The 20,800-nt window shown below is 56.5% G+C and overlaps 1 protein-coding gene across 4 annotated transcripts in view; it reads left to right on the top strand.

Moving 5' to 3' along the window:
• Positions 1 to 7,449: 7,449 nt before the first annotated feature.
• The window catches only part of CHD6 (chromodomain helicase DNA binding protein 6), a 71,477-nt gene continuing 58,126 nt past the window's right edge, over positions 7,450 to 20,800 (top strand). For all 4 annotated transcript variants that reach the window (XM_085519922.1, XM_085519923.1, XM_085519921.1 and 1 more), the window contains exon 1: positions 7,450 to 7,528. The gene's annotated coding sequence lies outside the window, so the exon portion shown is untranslated. The remainder of the gene's footprint in view (positions 7,529 to 20,800) is intronic.

Genomic DNA, 20,800 nt, shown 5'->3' with positions numbered 1-20,800 from the left:
CCTCTGGGTTGCAGTTTCACAGTGCAGATTGCACAGGGGACGATTCATACAGGGACGACGCACTGGAGATGGTGCACACATAGATGGCAAACAGGAGATGGTGCACACAGGGATGCTGCACACAGGAATGGTGCACAGGAGATGATGCACACAGAGATGGTGTGTGGGGGATGGTGCACACGTGGATGGTGCACAGGAGGTGGTGCACACAGGGATGCTGTGCAGGCACTGATGCACACAGGAATGATGCACACGTGGATGGTGCACAGGAGTTGGTGCATGCAGGGATGGTGCACACATGGAAGGTGCATACATGTACGGCGCACACATGAATGGCGCACACAGAGCCACAAAGCCATCGGTGTTTGGAGAGGAGGCTTCAGCTACTGAGCCTCGGCTGCTGGGACATGATGGAGAATGCCTGGCTTGGCTTGCTTGTTTCTTTTCCGAATGCCCCACACTCTTTGGATCACAGCGGTTCTGGAAAACACTGCAGACACAGCCCAGGCTGTGATGGCCCCCTCTGCACCCCCTGCTGCCCTGATGGGAGGAAGTGGAGCCTAAAGCCAGCCCTGAGCCCTGGAGACACCTTCAGCAGGGATCTGTGGACAGGAAGCATGGGGTTGGCTTTGCAGAGCGGTAGGACAGGGCAGCAGCTGAGGACACCACAGAGAAGCAGGGAACACGTGGGCATGTCCCTGCTCGGTGCCTCTGCAGCTGATGGGTGATGCTGGTGGATCCACAGTCACTCACTGTCCTGCAAAGCAGCCACCCCTCTGGACACTCCTGAGGGCAGCACCCCCTGTGGGGTCTCTAATGAGGAAAGGGACCAGGGGGGTGTCCTGCAGTGCCACCCCCCAGCTGCTCACCCCCCCAGGGCCCCTCTCCCGAGCCAGGTGCTCTTCGTGCCCCCATTCTCTGCTACCTGCCCAACCGGTCCTGTCACCAACCCGCATTCTCACTCCAAAAATATGCCTTTGAAGTTTCTGGGCTTGTTTCCTCCCTGCCCCAGCTGTGTCCCTACCCTGACCGAGCTGTTTTGCTCAGGCCCTGAAACACCCCTTCCTCCCACTGCTCCTCTTCTAAACTCCAACTGAGATATCCCCCATAGGGACCATATGCCAGTATCAGGCCCATGCAGCCATTTGCTCCCTCCTGCTGACACTGGGCTCAGTGCCACGCTCTCCTGTGGTCACCTGGATGTGGTGGCACCTGGACACAGTGGCACACGGCCGTCCCTGCTGTCTGAGCCCCCCTGCAGTTGTGTTGGAGCTCTGGGTAAAGAAGTGTGTCCATGAGTCACAGCAAAGCACGTGGCAGGAGGAGGCTGAGCCGACCACTTCGGCTAAACTACGGCGCTGGTTTAGAAAGGATTTGTAATGAAGGGATGAGATTTAAATTGGTTCTATTTCCTAAGAGCTGCTATAACCTGAAAAGGAGCAAGTTGTTTTATTGCATAAAGTAACATGAAAATAAGTTGTGCTTTCATGTCTGGTAACCCTCGGTAACAGGACTGCTGCAGTAGGACACAAGACCTGAAATACTCCCTTGTGGTTCTCTCCCTTGCTCAGTTTTGAGGCCCTGGCTGTGGGGATGGGGGGCAGTGTGTGCCGAAGCATCCCAGCACCTCTCATCCAGGCTCAGCAGTGGCACTGGGCGCTCAGGCTTTGTTCAGATTGGACCTGAAACTGCCAAGGATGGCGCCCGACCCCACTGCTGCCCTGTGCACTCTGTGCACCCCAAGAAGGGCACGCTGCCAGCTGCTACTGCAGGTCACAGAATGGGTTTGTTGTGCTTTTCCCAGATGGTGGCAGCAGCAAAGGCCTGTAATGTGCTGACATGCTGCCCTTGCTGCCAGGATAAACAGCCAGCGGCTCTTCCCCCTAAGTCCCTTCTGGGGGACACGTAGCAGAGCTGTGTGATGATGGCAGTACTGGAGCTGTGTGATGATGGCAATGCTGGAGCTGTGTGATGATGGCAATGCCAGCAGCTCTCCCAGCCTCCACGTGGGAGAAAGGAGCTCCCACCCCTGGGAGGGCTCCGTGTGTTGCTCAGGGTGCCATCCTGCCACAACAGCACAGTGCAGCCTCAACGAGGTGTTGGGCAGGGTGAGAACAGCCCCAGCCTCCTCGTGGTGGAGGACAATGCCTGCTGGGTGCACACCCTGCAGGGCTGTCCCAGCACCCCCAGCACCCCTCCTACACTCAGTGGGGTGAGGACAGGCCTCACGGCCCCCCGGGTCTGCCTGCCAGCAGCTCTGCTTCCCTCCGTGTCCCGGAAACTGAGCAGATGTCTGTATGGATGCAGTGGTAGGATGTGAGTGATCCTCGCATTTGTGTTTATGGCTGTTTAATGAGCTAATTTTCCTTCAACTATTGATTTCCCTGAGTTCTGCTGAGAGATTGCTTGCCTCCGAGTAATAAGAAGTAACTCAGCTGCTCCAGATGGGTTATCCCCACAGGACGGGATAACATGGAGCAGGGAGCTGCTGCGGGACAGGGCCATGCCAGCTCTGTGGTCAGCACAAAGGTGCCCCCCTGGTACCAAGCACACCCTTACCTTCCTGGATTCCCTCCAGGTCTGGGATTAAGGGACAGATCAACATCACCCCTGCCTCAAAACACCTCCAGATTTTCAGCACTGCTTGGGGCCGCATCAAGGAGTAAGATGGCATCCCAGAGCAGGTGCTGATCCCTCACCTTCACTCTCTCAGCCCAGCACTCAGGGCAGCCTCACTCCACTTAGCACCAATAGCACCAAGGGAACAGGTGCAGCACTAATCCCACCTCCCCGCTGCATCACCAGGTGCTGCAGGGAGCTGCAACCCAAACTGCCTGTTCTGAGCGTCCCTGTGGGAGTGGGGGGCTGCACTCGGTGTCCTCCAGAGACGCCCCCATCCACCCAGTGCTTTTTGGACCGTGCTCTGAGCCACAACCACAGTCACCGACATCCCACGGTGAGACCCGGCCAGTGCCAGCACTGGAAGGCAGCACCTGCAATACAGGAGGAGGCATTTCAGACATGGCCCCTGGGGACATGGGGGGCAGGGGGTCAGGCTGCCTGTCAGCTTCTGCATTGGTGTGCTGGCAGAGATAAACAAAAGGAGCTGGAAGTCTTAATGCATGATCAAGATTATGATTTAATTGGCATAACAAAGGCTTGGTGGGCTCAGCCACATGACTGGAATATTAATATCGGAGGATGCAGCTTGTTCTGGAAAGACAGGCAGGGGATTAAGGAGGAATGTGTTTTGTATATTAAGGATGCAGACATTTGTTCTGCACTCCAGGGAGAACCTGGATGCAGTGCGACCACAACGGCTACGGAGCACATGGAGCGGGCTGGGCCAGAGCCATGGACAGGCTCAGCCCAAGCTGGGATGCAGATGGGGGATCTCCATTCCTGAGCTGCCAGTGTGAGATGGGACAGCAAGTGAAAGATCCAGAGCACAGCCCTCATGGGAGAAACCCCGTCCTCATGTCTAGTCACAGCCCCCTGTGTTGTTATGGCTCCTAAGGGCCAGGCTGTGGCACAACAATGGCATCTGCTGCTGAGACAGGCTGGAATGGCAGTATAAATCTTGATGCTTGTAAGGCTTTCCACATTGTTTCATAAAACAGGCTCCTAAGCAAGTTACAGATCACATTCTGCATAAACCTGCTATAAAATGAGTGCCATTCCCAGCTCAGACAGGGGCTGCCAAGCTGCGGCTACCAGCAAGTGAGATAAAGGGATGCAGGACTGGCTTTTAAACCTGCAGACAAATTAGGAAGGCAGAAAGGATGGGAAGCATGTCGGAAGGCAGGATCCTCATTGCAAGCCGCTCCTCATTGCAAGCCGCTTCCCCACCCCTCCGCTGCTGACACGTTGGAGAAATGGTCTCAGGGATGAGGATGCCGTGTGGCACAGATAAAGGCTGTCGGCACTTCAGCACAAAGAGGCAATTGCATAAACAAGAAGTGGGGAGAAGGAGGGAAGAGATGAATGTGGGGGGAAAGGAACTGCGGCTCTGTGCAATCACGTGGAGCAGAGGATGCTGGCGGGTGCTGGAGGCACAGGGAGCAGCGAGGGGAGGCAGCGATGCCTGGACAGTGCCCTTTGGGCTGCTTGGAGAGAGTCCAGAGCAGGATGTCAGAGACCTGGGAAACACCATCGGCAAGGAAAAATGGCGAGACGTGGGACTGCTTAATTGGTAGGAGAGAGCAGAGCAGGCTGGAGCAGCTGTCTGCAGGAATGCAAATGACTCCTGCAAAGAGGAAAGGATTAATCTGCCCATGCTGAATAAAACAAGGGGAAACAGGCTTAAATTATTGTGGAGAAATTCAAGGCAGATGCTGGAAAAACATTCCCCGAGGGATCAGAGTGTCAGCACTAAGGTTCCTAGAAGAAGTTGGCCCAAAGGGCATTAGCTGCTCCCCTGAGGCTCCTTCTTTTCTAGGATTTCATGTTTTGGGGTAAAAGTATATGGAAAAAACCTTAAGGCAAGGGTCCAGCTGGCTTCACAGTGTGCAGAGAAGGGAAGGAGGAGCTGGGCAAGCCCTGAGAACAACCTGTGGAGACCCAGAGGGTCTGCAGGACAGCAAAGCAACTGCCAGGAGCAAAGTGCTGCCATGCAAATGAGCTTTTAGAGTTGAAGCATAGCAAGCGAAGCTCATGTGGGCAGCAGAGCCCGTCACAGAGGGTGCTCGGTGAGACAGAGCAGAGCCGCCAGGAGTGACATCAGTCTGTGAGAAGTCTGTGAGAGCAGAACACAGCCAAGAGGAGCTCTGCACAAAGTGCTGGTGGCTGCACAGCACGGATCTGCTCTGCTGTCTGAGCACAGGGCTGATTGTGGCCCATAGCTCTGCTCCAGCTCCAGGCACATGGCGAGCAGAGCCTGCCCAAGATGCAGGTAAGGGATGCTTAGAGGTCTGGCTGATGGTAAGCAACATATAAAGAACCTTCTCTCCTCCTTAATTGGGGGAGTGACTGGGAGCACCTTTGAGCTGGAGGGTCTGAAGCCACAGAGCTTGAGCAGGCAGCACATCACAGGGACTGTGCTGGGAGATGGCTGTCAGGAAACTTTTCTTCTGCCCAAGGGATGGCAGCTTTGGGGCCTGATCATGAAATTCCCAGTTCCTGGAAGCTCCCCACATCTCCTCCGCCATAAATCATCCATGGCAGAAAAACCCAGGAAACCACTGAATAATCCCAAATAATCCCACAGGAAAATTTACAACAGCAATCTTGTACTTCATCTGATACAGGCCCCGCCCAGGCTCCCGAGGGCAGGGGAATTCCCTCAAACAACCACATCCAAGGAAATCCTGTCCTTTGGTTTCCAGCTTCAGGGCTGCTAAACACAGGCCCTGAAATCACTGCTGTATTCTACAGGTGAGCAGCCCCAGGTCCCAGGCAATTGTTCCTTGCTTGCCACAAGCCTCCCTGCAGGCCATGGGACAGGAGATGGGCACTGGCCTCGAGGGAGCCTGAGCTGAGCAGGATTCTGCCCACCTCCCCAGCAGTGTGCAGTGGAAGCCAGCTGACCGTGTTATTCCTTTAATTTCCTCATTGCTTTCTTTTGTGTTTGCTGCTGTTGCCTAGTACAGGTGCTGGGAGAAGGCAGCTTCATTTATGTGGTGCTCTTCCTGATTCCAGCTAATGTTCATTTTAAGGTAAACACGTAACAGTAACGTGTCTCCTTTGGGGCCATACAGACCCATGTCTGAGCTGCAGGCCCCACCAGCACGCTGCAGGTGGTGAAGGTTGCTCCATGAGGCCCAGGAGCTGAGCTGGCTGCATTCCATGAAGGGAGGACCCCAAGGGGTTCAGCCTGGGACTGCTTGCCAAAGGATGCTGTTATGGTCCTTTATATAGAGCCCCAAATTTGACTACCTCAGAGTAGATTGTGGGGGGGTGGAGTGAGCCCAAGGATGGGGCAGAACGATGGCTGCAGGTGGTGAGACATCCTGCACCCCAAAGGGTCTGGGAATACCCAAGACTTAATTCTGCTTTCTGCAGAGCATAATGGGATTTCCTTACTGGTGTGGGGATGCCGTGGGGCCACCGACAAAAGGAACTCGTGGTGGGAGGGAACCAGGTGGTAACACGAGGGCATGCACTCACTGCCACTCGGGTGTCAGCAGCACAACGAAATGACAACACCACGACCGTCAGGAAGGAGCTGGGCTGGGTCAGTGGATTCATTTCCATCATCAAATCACACATTCTGCTTTCATTGCGTCCCACTTTGGAGGGATGAAATTGCAGGTATGCAGCTGGGAGGGCTGACCGAGGTGGGCACAGCTGGTACAATTAATTCTGCCCTAACAGGAGCTCTTCATATGGAGGCAGAGGATACAGGGAAGGGTGGGGAGCTGTCCAATGGCTGAGCAGCGCATGGGAGAAGGGAAGCGGCCAGGTAGAGAAACAGACAATGGCTTCAGGAGGAACGGGAGGACTGGGAGAAGGGGAGGAACAGTTCACATGGTGATAACTACGTGCAGAACGCGAATCTCAGTGCGGGGACAGGGAGGACAAAAATGTACATCTCAGAAGTGCCCGCTTGTCAACTGCGGGCAAGGAAACGGACAGAGGAAAAAGGGGCCAAGGTCAGGTATGGGCGAAGCGGCAGGAAGGGGAACGCGGCGCAGGAAGCCCGGGCTCGTTGGGAGGAGCGCTGGGGTGCGAGGGGCCGACGTGAAGGTGAAAGCAGCCCCGCAGTGCACCTGTAACGCTGCGCGCTGAGCTCGGGGCACGTGCAGCACCGCCCAGCTGCGGCCGGACACTCGGAGCTTCCCAGGGTGCGATGCAGCTCGTGCCGGCGCTCCCCCACGGCTCCGCGGGCAGCGCGGCCGCACGAGAGCTGCGCTGCACTGCGTTCATCGGCCCCGAGTCTCGGCGGAGCTCATTAGCTCCCACACAGCCGCGCTTCGGGGCCGGTGTTCATCTCTGCACCGCCACGAAGCACCGCCACGAAGCACGGCGCGGCTCCCGCTCCCTGCGTGCTGCTGTGAGCAGTGGGCGCGCTCTGCAGGTGATGCTCCCCGAGCACCATCCCCGTCCTTCGGCTGCACAGCACCACGTGCTCAGCCCGGGCCGGTCTCATCCATCCCGACACCCGGCAGGGCACGGCGGCCCGTGGCGCTCGCAGCCCGACTCCCGGTTCCCATAATAACGGCTCGCTGCTGCCCCCCGTCCCCAGCCGCGGGTACCGGGCGCGGCGCGACGCCCCGGGGCGGCCACATCCGGGTCTGCGCGGACGCGGAGGGCGCGGGGGCGGCGCCGCGTCCAATGGGAGCCGCGCTCTCATCGGCGCAAACAGCAGCACAATGGAGCGGGCCGCGGGCGCGCTGCAGCCAAGCTTGGCGCGAGCGGCGCGCGGCTGACGGGCCGGGCGGCCAATGGGCAGCGGCGCGCGGCCGCGGGCAGCCAATGAGTGCGCGGGGGGGGCGTGCCCGGGCGAGGTTCGGGTGTCCTTGCAGGGCGCTGGGCTAAACTTCACCAAATAATGGCTGTTGGCGCCGGGGCTGCCGGGGAGCCATTTTAGGTGAGTTCTGCCCCCAACTTTCGGGTTCTCCCGCGCGGCGCCGCCGGGGACGGCGGTGGGACGGGGGGCGGCTGTGGGGCGGCACCGGGGCCGAGCGTGGCGGCGGGCGGTGCGGGGCCGGGCGGCGGCGTTGGCGGCGTTGGGTCCCGAGGGGGCCCGGTCCGGCCCTGTCACGGCGCCGTCCTTGGGGCGCGGGGCCGGGCCGGGCGCGGAGGGGCGCGGGGAGGGGCGGCCCGGGGGGCGGGGGCGCCCCGCGGCTTCTTCCGCGCCGCCCTCCCCGCCCCCGGGCCGACGGGGACCGACGGGGGCCGCGTTGCGGGGAGTTCGGGGTCGGGAACGGCGCGGGGTCCTCCCGGGGCGGGGGGAAACGGCGCGCGGAGCGGCGCCGCGAAGCGCGTTGGGGCTCGGGCTCTGCCGGGCGCTGCGGTGACGCTGCGGCCGTGTCACGGAGCGCCGCAGTCCGCCGCCGCCGTCCCCTGCGTCCGTGCGGCTCCGATGACGACGTCGCGGAATTTGCCGCGTTCGTGCCGCGGTTCTTCCCGGCGGGCAACGCGGGTGGGAGCGAGGATCGGCGGGGACCGCGGGGTCGGAGGGGAACGCGCGGCCGGAGCGGAGGAAGGCGATGCCGGGCGCCGGGGTCGCGGCGCTGGGGTTGTCGGGGCTGCCGGCCGCTCTGAGCCCCGCATGGCCGCGCTGAGCCGGGAGGCCGTGCCGTGCCGTGCTGTGCTGTGCTGTGCAGGGCCGTGCCGTGCTGTGCCAGCCCTCCGCTGGTGTTCAACCGAGCGCTGCCCCAAACCGGCGCTAAAAAGCTGTTATGTCTTTCTCTCTTCCTCCCCCCCCGCTTGAGAATTGCAGCAAATTCTTTTGGACGCAGGGAATACAGGGACGGGGGTGGGGTGCTGCGGTTCGCTCGCCGTGCTCACGTGAAGTTCCCGTAGGTGTGTGCCGGCCCCCGGCGCTGCCCGCAGCCAGGTGTGGGTGTCAGTGTCAGATGCGGTTGTTTATCTCTGGCCCTTCTGCGTGCAGATCTTTGGCATCTGCTTCCTCTGTCCGTTCAGCTGCTGCGGGGTCGGCGGGGTTGCGCTGTTGCTAGCTGAGCTGCTCATCCTTCCCACAGTGAGGTGCTGGTGCTGGGCCGATGGCAGTTGGTGCCTTCATGCTCGCCTTGTTTACCTCCTTCATGTGGGAGTGTGGCTCTGCTGCTCTGCAGAGAAATTGTTTGGGTCCAGCTGTGGAAGGATGAAGCAATAACAGCACATTTTTGCTCTGGGAGTATGTTCTTCCTGGAGTATAGATGGGTTGTTTCTCTTGAGCCTTCTGGCCTCCAACTGGATTGTTTTCATGTAGGGTTTCTTCCCCTGCTGTCTAGTGGAAAATCAACTCTTCTTCCGCCATAAAACTTAATGCTGCTGTCTGTTTGCTTTTGGAAAGCTAATTCTTCCTGTCACCCCTGAATCAGTGCAGCTGCCTGGACTTGTGGGTCCTGCTGGAGCGCTGGGCGTGCTGCTGAGTTTTCCCCTGCAGAGCCGGCAGGCACACAGCGGTGCTGGGCTGAGGCTCTCTGCGTGCTGCCCCTTCTGCTCTTCTGGCTGTAAAGCTGATGAGTGGTGGGGCTGCATCTTCCCAGAATGTCTGTGGCATCCCCTGTGGCAGAACTGACACCGTGTGTTGTTATTCATCCAATAAAAGCCAACTTCAGAAAGAACCTTTGGAGAAAGGCTGATCTTTGTGGTTTGTTTTCACTTAAGGAAAGTCTGAAGACCATCCCGTGTCTGTGGCTGTTGGTTTCTGCCTGTTGTCTCGTTCCTCCATACATTGGCGTTGGTTGCTCTGTGGGCTGCAGCCCCTTTCTGCAGGTGTGTTACAGATTACCCTGCGTGGATCTGTGGGATGGAGGCAGCTCTTGCACTGCTGCTCGGCACTGTTGGTCTGCAGGGAATGTGCAGCTCTTGCTGAAGGTGCCATTAGGTTCCATTATACCTGTGCTGTCCTGTCCAGTTGGGCAGCAAAAGCTGGCTTGAGGTTCTGTCCCTGCCCACTGGTTCCTCATTGGCAGCAGGAGGATGAGCCTGAGCTCACGGAGCAGCTGGCCTCAGTTATGCCATCATTAGGCACAGTGTTCACTGTGAGTCTGGGGGCTGCTGGTCTCCAGTGGCTTAGTGAGCTCTCAGAGGAATCTCTTATTTTCCTGACTGCTTTCTACTATATTTCACTAACAGGAAGCAAAGCTTTACCATTTTTCCCCTCTAGTTGTGCAGTCTTACAGTATTTTTAATTTAATTTTTTTTTTTTTTTTAAGATTTACTCTTCCTTGAGACATCTTTAATATTCTTAAATGCTTCTCTGAAGACAATAAAGTTTTATAGGTAGGTGATACAAAGCGCTTCACTTCAGTGTTATTTCAAGGAGGGTTTGCACGAGCAGGAGGGCTTTGGGTGAGACAACGAGACTGAGCGTGCAGCTGCTGGAGCAGGCCGTTGTTTTTTGCATGAGGCTGTGCCAGCCTGGCCTGTCTCGGGTTCCTGGAGATAAGAGCACCTCTCTCGTGGGTCTGCAGGAGGAGCTGCTTTGCGAGGGAGGGAGCAGCCTGATCAGCCTCGCACCAGGAGCTGGCCCTTAGTACAGGAATGTGGACTCGATGTTCTGGGGCTGGAAGGCAGGCATTGCAGGGAGTTGTAAGGAAACGCTGGCAAATGCAGCAGCTGGATGTCACCTGGATGTGGGAGCTGAGCAGGCTCATCCCCATGGCCCACGTAAGTAACAGCGGAAGAGCTTCTCCAGTGTTGTCCTGTTCCCTGCTCAGGATGGAAGCTGTCACTTCATCCATGTCTGTGGGTCCAGAGGCTGTTGCTGGAAGCAAACAAACTGTGGGTCGGGGTGAATGATCTCCTGGCTGAGCAGCGAGATGGAGGCTTGATGTGGTGGGTTCTCAGCACCCCAAAAGAATGGGACAGCAAGACTTCACCCTTGGAATGGTGGCAGTGCAGCAGTACTGCTGTGCAGCCCTGAGCTCCGGTGTTTTGCAGGCAGGAGCCAGCAGGGAGTAATGGGGCCGTGGGGAATGGCCCAAACCGACAGCAAGAAATGTGCTCTGTGGGTGTCCGCCTGTGACACGAGGAGGTTCTGATTTTGCTTTCTATTATCTCAGGCTGGTGCAACATGTTTTCCATGTGATAGGACAATGCCTTCAACTTTCCCTTATATGGGAAAATCTGGTGTGCAGCCTACTAACCCGCCAATGTGTGGCTATTAATTTTTAGCATTGTTACGGTGCTGGTGGCCGGGCAGCCAAAGCAGCAGGAAATACCTGGGCTGGGGCAGGTCCTGAGGTCAGGCGGGATGTCTGGGGAGCACGCTGTGGGTGCTGCAGGAGGTGCTGCCTGATGTGGGACTCCTGCTGCGGGGCTCCTGCTGCCTCTGGTGGGGCCGTGCCTCTGGTGGGGCCGTGCCTCTGGTGGGGCCGTGCCTCTGGTGGGGCCGTGCCTCTGGTGGGGCCGTGCCTCTGGTGGGGCCGTGCCTCTGGTGGGGCCGCAGCTGTGCCAGGCTGGTGCCAGGAGGTCAGTGAGATGCTCTGATTTTTCCTCTGGAGAGGAAGTGTTACGTTGAGGTTAAGGGGTGCATGCTGATCTGTGCTGCAGCTGCTACCTCTAGGGGTTTCCCAGCCTGTAACAAGTATAGATCCTGCTCTAATGGGAGCAATGCACTCCTGTCCAGAAGAGAAAGCAAAAAGTGTGGGAACTGAGTGTCTGGTCCCCACTGGATTTGTAGTGCAGGCACTGGAGGCTGCCACCTCACATTTTCCAGCCCTGCTTTCCTTGCGAGGGATGCTGCTCAGTAGCAGTCTGATGATGGTGTTATTAACAGCGGCTCAGCACACACGTAGCTTGGGAGTTCTCCTTACTGTATTCCTGCCTTTGCCCTGACTGAATGGTCCTGCTGCTGCACCAGTATAGGTACTTTTATCTACTCAGGTTCTTTATGTTTTTCAGCTGCATTTTAACTGATGAGATTAAGCATTTGTCTCTTCTGTGCTGAAAGCAGGTGAAGGTGAAGCTTGTATGTGCAAGAATTTGCAGAATACTTGTTCTTCCTCAATGTTACCCTGAAAGTGTGGGATATGTGAGCCCAGTTCTGCCTGAAGCAGGAGGAGGCAGTGCCGGACAGGCTGGAGCTACCTGGCCCCATGCTGTGCAGCAGCAGAGCTGTGTGTCCCTGTGAGAGGGGCAGGGGGAGCAAGGTATCTATCTCGTGGGTTCAAGCTGCAGCTGGGAAGCTCCTGCACAGGAGTTCTTGCTAGGAGGACATGCAGGAATGTGCCGGGAGGGACCCTGAGGCGAAAGCCTGCGCAGGGAGGTGAGCTGGGCTGCAAAACCTCATGTCCTGCATTGAAAGTGTGCCGTGGATTATGAGAAGGGCTGCAGCTACAGCCGTGAGGACTGCAAAAGCTCTCCTAGGATGTGAGAGCCTCCCACAGGGAATTTCACTTTGTCTTTGAAGGAGGAGGCAGTAATGGAAGGACTGGCTACAAGGTACTGCATGTTAGCAGCCACTGCTGAGAACTTCAGTGACTTGGTATTGTGCTAAAATGCACTTTTGTTGCATGGACACTGTTGAGTTCCTCCAAAGAAGTTCCATTTGCCAAAGCACCCATCAGCTGTCATGGAGGCAGGGAGGGAAGTTTTTTTCTTGCCAGTGTGTTTCTGTTTTTCATCTTGTGCTGGATCCTGTGCCCACTGCTCCTCTGTGCAGGTGACTCCCAGCATTAGCGCTGTGCTGGGTGTGCATCATGCAGGACCAAGGGGATGCCAAGTTACCGGGGATGTTCACTTTCTTGCCTTATAGGTAACAGAAGTATTGCTTCTCCAAGAAATACTAATGTCTTGTTATATATATGCATTGAGGCAGAATTAAAGTCAGTCCCGAATACCAGAATAAACTTTAGTGCTTTGCTGTGGATGTGCTGTGAAAGCTGCTATTTTTGTATGAACTGCTACCTTCTTCAGGACTTGTCTGCAGGGCACCTTTAATCCCAGGTGTTTCATTCTCTTTGGTTGAACTTGCAATGGAGTTAAAATAAAATGAAGTGTGTGACATGCTACTTGATGGAAGATCTCACTCATGTGAGCAACATTCCTTGGTGACTTCTATATATGTGCATGGTGCATCCCAGCTGCACCCAGCAGGATGGAGCGGCCTGCAGCTCCTGCCCTTGTCTGTGTGCTCCTCTGCTGCTGCTCATGGCAAAGTCCTGTTCCTCAGAGCTGTCAGTCCCCGCAGAGTGCCCCTCTCCAGGGTATCGGAGCTCTTCCCAGCATGCACTCTCGTGCATGTATAAAGGCAGGATTCTCTTTCACGACACACAGCAGCAGTGCCCTGTTTGTTCTCAGCGCACTGTGCTGCAGGCAGGCTGGATGCAGCACAACCTGTGTGTCTGTGGGGGGGCTGAGATTTGTGGTTCCCCCGATTCCTGAAGAGGTGGTTACAGATTTGTGGGCCGGGCCCTGTGCCCACTCCAACTCCTTACTGGGGGAGCAGGACTTTCTGCCTGACAATAACAGGGCTGGAGCTGGGCCAAGTCCACATCATGCTTCTGGAGCAGGGAGTGGGCTCATGCGTCTGGGAGCCAGAGGCAGCAGTGGTCGCTGTTGGAGCTGTCGCAGCTGCTGTTCCATCCAGAGTGGCCTCCTGGAGCCCCCCCAGCTATACGAGGCCCTGTGTGTGTTTGAGGAGGTGCAGCTGTGCACACATCTGGCAGGGCACTGAGCTCTGGCTCTGCATGCGCTGCTCTTCAGCTCCTGGTTGGGCTCTGCCAGGTGAAGGTTGATGCTGGGGCTGAGGAGCTCATGGCCTGCTCTGCTCTGGGAATGCAGGGTCTGTTGGAGCAGGACCACGTTTCTGGGCCTTGTTGTGCACTGCTTCCTCTGGAGATGCCTCACTGCCATGAAATGCAGGAGGTGTGGAGGCCTTACTGAGATGTCTGTTTCAGGAAAGGGTCAGAAATTAGTTGCTCGTCCAGGTACTGAAGGAGGAGAGACCACATTAGTATGGGCCTGTGAAGGCAGTAAGTGTGGGCTATGAAGCGAGGCTGTGTGGCAGTGCTGCTGTGTCCAGAGGCTCCAACCTTTCATAGTTTCATAGTTTCGTGCGGGTTGGAAGGGACCTTAGAGATCATCGAGTCCAGCCCCCGGAATTCGAGCCTCTGTGTAGCAGAGCGGCACTTCTACCACTTGCGCCACAGGGGGGATTCGAACTCCGGGCCCCAGTGTTGCAAGGCGGCGTCTTAAACCACTGCGCCACCGGGGCACACAACCTTTCCTTCATAGTGCTGCATGTCAGAGGAGATGACAGTTGGTGGGCAGCAGGGACAAGAGCATGGTGGCACTGCAGTGCAGGTGATGCCACATGTGCCAGCTGGCAGGGGTGCTGCCTTCTGCAGCTGTGCCCTGGGTGGGAGCAGCTCAGCTTCCTGTAGCAGCTCTCCTGTGCTGGAAGGATTGCTGTGCACAGAATAAGGAACTGCAGACACAGTGCTCTGTGGTAATAGCAGGGCAGCATGGGCTGCGCTCTGCTTCTGGGCACATGCGGAACTCCAGCTGGGGCAGGAAGGGGCTGCTCAGTGTGTGCATCTGGTGGTGGTTTACTGGCCGTGTTTTTGAGCAGGTCTTCAAAAAGGGTACTCAAGCGTATAAAGGAATTGTCTATGACTGAGGAGGGTTCTATGCCCTGTGCTGCTGAAATCCAAGCACTCCCACAGGAGGGACTGATGAATTTTTTTGGCACTTCTCTCTTCCTCTCATGCTGGAGTTCCTGGGATGGCGTAAAGGACACAAATACAAGGAAGCATGGAGATGATTGAGAGGGATGTCAGCTTACAGATGGTGCCTGAACTCCGGAGACTGTTCTTCAAAGTAGATTAAGCTGAGATTGTGAAGAACTTGTATCCCAGAGGGTTATAATTTATAATCAGCTGAATCCCTTGGAGGTAAGCACCAGCTGAGTTACAGCCATGGCAGAGCAAAGCAAAGCAGCTGGAGTGGAGGCTTGGATGCAGCCAGCACAGCCTGGAGGATGTTGGCCTTAGGACCATGAGCAGCCTGGGAGAGGCACTTCAGCTTTGTGCTGGAACAGAAGAGTTTGCTACATTTTGCATTCTCTCCTTGTACTTTAAGTAGTCAAGGAACAGCCCCGATGCCGCAGCATGCAAGTTCTTGGGCCTGTAGAACAGCAGATTTATCTGTTGCTATTTTGGGCTGATGTTTGCTAGTTTCTCCAAGGTTACATAGGCGGACCAGATGCTATGAGCTGTGGGACCTCACCACGGCATGCAGCAAACCCTCAGGCCATGGCTGTTCAGGACAGCACCTTACTGGCTCTAGCACAGTGGCAGGGTGTGGGCAGCCAGCCCCCGTCTGTGTGGGGGTGGGGGCCTGCGGCTACATCAAGCTAGTGACCTCTGGCTGTCATGGTGGTGCTGGAGATGTCCTGTGCTAGGGGATGTTCTCCCGGGGTCCTTTTTGCTGCCCCTCCAACCTCCACCCACTGTGCAGGAACACAGACCAAGCTGAGCAGTTTTCATCACCTTAGTTTTGAGACCTGTGGGACGGGGCTGGCAGTGCTTCTTGCCACTAAAGAGGGCTACTCGCTCACCAAACACTAAAGTACAGCTTGAGGCCTTCAACATGCATGGTGAATTCAGGCCTGCCCTGTTCTGCCCACCACTACCACAGTTCTCTGGTTCCTGAACCCCAGGACTGCAGTATGAGCCCTCACATGTGGCCTTGCTCTGCACCCTGCCTTGGGAAGGCATAGGGAGAGCTTAAAGCTGGCTGCTGACAGCAGCAAACAGGACTGGGGGCCACCATGTCTCCAGGCAGGTTGTGAGCAGGGAGTTTCAGCTGGAGAAGACAGACAGAAACACCGGGAGGAGCAATCTTTGGGGAGACTGGGCTCTGAAGTGGGCTCAGTGTCAGTGTTTGGAGCTGCTGTGCCATCCCTGCTGGGGGTCTGTATTGGACTGTCAGGTGTTCTCTTCATCCATCCGCACAGCCCAGGATTGAGGGGTATCACAAGTGCTTCCTCGTCCTCTCAGCAGCCCCGCTGCATAGGCTGATTTTTATCCCAGTTCTACGGTTGGAAGGCAGAGGCACAAAGGGCTCTGATTGCCTTTGAGGAGCAGGCTGCAGAGTGGCAAAGCAGCTTTCTGACAGCTTGAGTTTGCTGTGCAGGATGTCAACAACAGCAAGAGAGAAGGACGTCTGCTTTCAGAAATTTTGTCATTTTGTGACTGCCTGCCTTGGGACGGCTCTTAGATGCGTGGCTCTTGGGCAGCAGCCTTACCAAAGGTTCTTACAACTGTGTCTGTCGAGACCTACCGGGTGAGATGTCTGTTGCATACCTGCAGCACTGAGAAAGGTGCTGTGGGCTAAATCGTGTGCCTGGTGGCATCTGTACAGGCCCTGTGACCTTGAGGGTGGCCTTGGGCAGCTGACTGAAGCCTGAAGAATGCTTGGAGTCGAAGATAAAAAGGATGAGGAAAATGTGCTGAGTGCATGGGCGCTTGTTTCTGCAGAAACCTCCATCCCTCCTGGTGTCTAGAAAGCATCTGGGTGCTGGGCCTGCTGTAAGGAGCCTCCAAAGAGGCCAGCTGGGACCTCAGCCCAAACATTCAGGGTTTTGGGGTGCTGCTGGGAAGAGTGGTCCTTCTGTAGGAGTCAAGTCTGGGATCCCATCTCTAACTGGGGTTACCAGTCATCCACTCCATGCATTCTTCCAGCATGAAGAGCGTGTCCTTGGAGCTGCTACTTTGCCTGTTCGCACCTAAAATTTTGTCAGGGCTGCATTGTCATATGTGTGTTTTGATCCTCGGCTTCATGCAGCCTCCTTGGCAGCCTTTGCATGTGCCCATTCCTTGGGCAGGTTTGTGTGCAGTCTCTCGATGAACAAGAGGGGATGCCTTCCTGCTGATGAGCCTGGCAGCTCCTGTGGCACAGGGCACCACGGGCAAGCAGCATGGGGTGCAGCATACTGCAGGCTGCTCAGCCACAGGATTTGGAGTAGGAAATGAAATCCTGAGAGCACAGTGGAAGAGGTGGATAGGCTCCATGGTCACTGGCGTGTCTGTTCCCTGGGCATGTGATTCATGTCCTTCCCTTGGCTTGCTGATGGACGTGCTTGGGCCTGTGAATAGCTGGAGGGAAAACATGGTGCTGGTGGCATAGAACCGTCTAATTACAATTTGGCAGCCGGGGTAGCTTAGGGTTCATTTTGCCTATGTGGTGGCCTGGATTGAATGCTGTACCAGTGTTTGTTTGCATTTAATGGGGAGTGAAGGTCTGGAGAATGCTGTGCTTTGTGGTGGGCTTGGGCAGTGTGGCGGTAGGAGCTGGAGCGCCGCACCCAGCTGCCTGCAGACATGCATGCCCTGAGCTCCTGGCCCTGGCTGCAGGGCTGGGCAGGCTGCTCCCGCTCCCTTCTCTCCCTTGCCTGCACAGGTACAGAGCTGCAGGGGTTAGCTTTTGTTTTATTTTCCTTCTGCTTTTTTGCCCTGCTAATGCTGAAGATTAAAATCCACTGCCAGAGGCTTATGAGCAACTGTGTGGAGTGAGACTCAGCCAGCTGGTCGAAGGCCACCGACATCGTCCTGGGAAACTTGTCCCAGTCCCAGCCACTTCCCAGTGCCAGCAGTGCAGCTGGCAGCAGGCATGTCCCTGCTCTGAACCGCAGCACTGCAGGCTGCTCAGAAAGGCACTGAGAGCTGGGGCTCAGCAGCTCCGGCTCCATCTCCCCCACTTTGGCAGCTGTGTGCTCCTGTGGCTGCTGGCTGCCCAGGCGGTGCTGCTCTGGGCTCTGCTGTGTGCCTGCAGTGAACAAAACCAAGGAGGTTCTGGCATTTATACAGCTTTCCCTCTTGCAGTTGGTCTCTGTTTGCTGCTATGCTCGCTGGAGTCTCTGCAAAGCCTCTGTCCCCAGCCCCGTGGCACTGCATGTCTTTGAAGTAACGGCTGAAGGTCATTGTGGTTACAGTCGTGAGTTAGGAACTGCATTTGAAAACTCCTAAAAGGAGCTATCACCGTTTTTGCCACGTGAGCCTGATGGCTGGAGGCTGCACTCACCCCGCTCTTGCTCGCTGTGTGCCAGCACAGCCTCCCTGGAGTGTGGGCAGTGGCACTGTCCCATGTGCTTGGACATGGCTGCTGCTCCTGGACTGGGGGCTGCCTGGGGCCGAGTGCTGCTGAACCTGTTTGTTGGGGGGAACGCTGTGCTGGGAGCCCTGCGCTGCTGTCAGTGTTGTGTTCCTTCTCCCATGGCGTGAGGAGGCTATGGCTGTTCCTTGCCTGCCCCATGGGGTAGGATGGAGCTAGGTGCACTGGGGAGGTGTGTTTGGTAGGACTGTCACATGCATTGGTACTGTTTAATTCCCCCTAATAGTAATAGTAATAGTCTCGTGTGGGTTGGAAGGGACCTTAGAGGTCACCTCTGCCTTTTCATTTTGTTTTTTTTAAGCTGAAAATATTCTAAGGACAGAAGGCTGCTGGGAGTGCAGCTCCACCTGCCCTGGGGCCCACCGTGGTGTGCTGCTCTGCATGCCTGCTCTGGACATGTGCACCCATGTGAGATGTGTTCCCACCTGGCTTTGGTTGCTCTCTGCCCTCTCTCCCCTTACTGCTGTCCTGTGTGTCCTTGCTCAGGAAAGTAGGGTCTGTGCCCCCGTCCTGCTGGAGCCTGGGAGCAGTATGGGGTCCTGGGGGCAGCTTTGATGCAAAGTATATTTGGCTGCACAGTAAGGTTGGGATGCTGGAGGGGTCTGGGTCTCTGCAGCTGTGTGTGCAGAGCTGGGAGGCTGCCTTGCTGTATCCTGTGCTTGGGAAGGAAAAAATGTATGCCAGAGCTGCCTTGCAGCAAGCTTGCAGGCTCCCCAGCCCCCTGCCTCGCTGTTGCTGCTTCTCTCTCACTAAACTACTGGGTTATTTTTAACTTGGAAGAATTACAACCCAAGATTTGCATTCTCTCCCCCCAGCAGAGGGCTGGAGGCAGGATGTGGGGGAGGCACTGCGGAGGGCTGGGAATGCAGCTCACCGCCCCACAGGATCTGTGCCATGGGCTCACGCCCCAGCAGCGCTCTGCCTGCTGGGCCCCGTGTGGAGACCAAGGACTGCTCCTTGCCTGGGCTCTCAGTATGGCTGATGTGGAGCAGCTGCAGCCGCACAAAGAAGCCCCGCTGCAGTGGGCTGTAGGGAGTGAGCCTGGTGTGGGGCTGCTGCTGCCACAGCCTGCAGATGGGGAGCTCCTGGCGGGGCTGGGCACCTCTGGAGCATCCCATGGAGAAACTCTTTGGTTCTGAGCGTGCTGCGGGGCTCTGCTGAGCCATGCTGAGCTGAGCCTGCTGGAGGCTGGATGGGAGGAACTGGGAGAAGTGTTGCTCCTTCCCCCTCCCCTGGCTCTTTGGGGTTTTGCAGGTAGGTAATGCATCAGCCCCAGATCAATCAGTAGGCTGCAAGGTGAGCAGGAGCTGTCTCATCTGACGGCAGCGAGGTGCCTACACAGAGCCCCTGCTTCCAGGCAGCCTGCAGGGTTTAACAGCTGGGTTTCTCTGGGTTGCACCACAGATCCTTGGTCTGTGAGCTCCCAGAGCCCCATGAGATGAGACGTGCTTAGGAACGGGGGCAGGTGAGGGAGTGAGAGCCAGACAGGACCAGGGTGCTGTGTGCCTGTCTGTCAGCTCCTTGGTGACTTGGAGAAGGGTGCTGGTCAATCCGGGTGGTGGATTCGGGACAGGGTAGGTCTGGAGCTCTGCTCCTGCTCTGTCCCAGGTGGACCCAAAGGTTTCCTCCTGCTGCCCGCATGCAGTGTGAATGTGTCAGGTAGGACAGGTGGCTGCTTGGTGCCTGGGCTGTGCCTAGTTCTTGTCAGCTGCAAATGGTACATAGCCCTGACCTGTCCTCGGCAGTGTTAGTGCCTCAGCTCTGCAGAGGTGAAAGGCTGAGGCCGCACATGAAGCCTGACCCTAACACAGAAGTGACGTGGGCTGGCTGCAGTCCTTGAGCCCAGTCACTGCTGGCAGGTTGGGACCCAGTCCTCTTGGCTCATCTCTTTTCCTCCAAGCTGTGCCCAACCTTTGAGGAGCTGCGCTGCTTTCTGTGGCAGAGCAGAGCTGCTGCTGAACATCAGTGATTTCACAGCACGGCTGTGCCATTCTCATCTCTTCTTTGTCTTGCTGCCTCTCCAGCTTGTCCTTCGGGGCTGAGTGTGACGTGCTGTGCCTGTTTGGGATCTGAATTTTCAAGGCATCCTTTTCATAATCAAAGCTGTGGGAGGGAGGAGAAAAAGAATCCACATGATGCTTTGGAAGCGAGGGAGGTTTGCACCTCCCATCTGGTGGGAAGCATCACAGGGTTTTGCAGGTGTGATGCTTCTCGCTGCCTTTGTGGCCACGGCCTTGGGCTGCTGCCTGCTTCTGCTCTGTGCCACTCCACATCATGGGAGCCTGAGGTGTGTTCCTGTGCCGGGGATCTCGAGAAAGTGGAAAGAGGAGGTTCTGGTGGGTGTCTGAGCACTGGTGTTCCTGGCACCCATGGTGCCCTTCAGGAGGTGCCCTGTGAGCACTGCTGGATCCCAGAATCCCGTCTCCTGGCACGCTTCGTGTTTCCGTTGTGAGGAGCTGCACACCCCTCTTGCTTGTCTGTCTGAAAAGGATCAGTGGTCTCTGGGGATCTGGCACTTGGGTTGGTTTTTGTTATAACTGCATACGTTGTTTCCTGGCTGCAGCTTAGTTCTGCAGATAAAAATCTGTTTGCTCTCCCCTTTGAATAGGGAAGCCACCTGCCTCTCACAGGCAGCTGAAAATGGCACTGTGCTGCAGGGATGTGTGTCTAATAAAGCAAAAGTTTCTTGTCCATTCTCAATAAGGAGCTTTCCTGGGAAAATGCCACTGCTTTCTGTAGACACTGAGACCTCTGCTTTGTCTGAGTTTGCAGCCCCTTTGGCTGGGGGTGGGAGGCACATGGCAGGGCTGTGCCCACGCCTGTTGGGGGCAGCTTGGCTTCCTCGGCCACACCACAGGTGTGATTTCCCCACAGAGAGTGAAAGTTGCTCTTTGGATAATGGTAAGGAGTAAAACTTTCTTTCTGGAGCACCTCTGTGGCAGGGGGCAGTTGATGCGTTGGGCATTTGGATCACAGGACTCTTAAAGGGATATTGGTGAAAATGTGCAATGAGGGAAGGATAGCCTGAATCCTGAGCTCGTGCTCGGCCTGTCTGTGGTTACTGAGGGGC

This window comes from Coturnix japonica, chromosome 19 (genome assembly GCF_054131305.1).
Source record: "Coturnix japonica strain WE chromosome 19, WE-NBRP24, whole genome shotgun sequence".
NCBI lineage: Eukaryota > Metazoa > Chordata > Aves > Galliformes > Phasianidae > Coturnix > Coturnix japonica.
The sequence above is the reverse complement of the archived record's forward strand: the minus strand, read 5'-3'. Positions and strand labels throughout refer to the sequence as shown.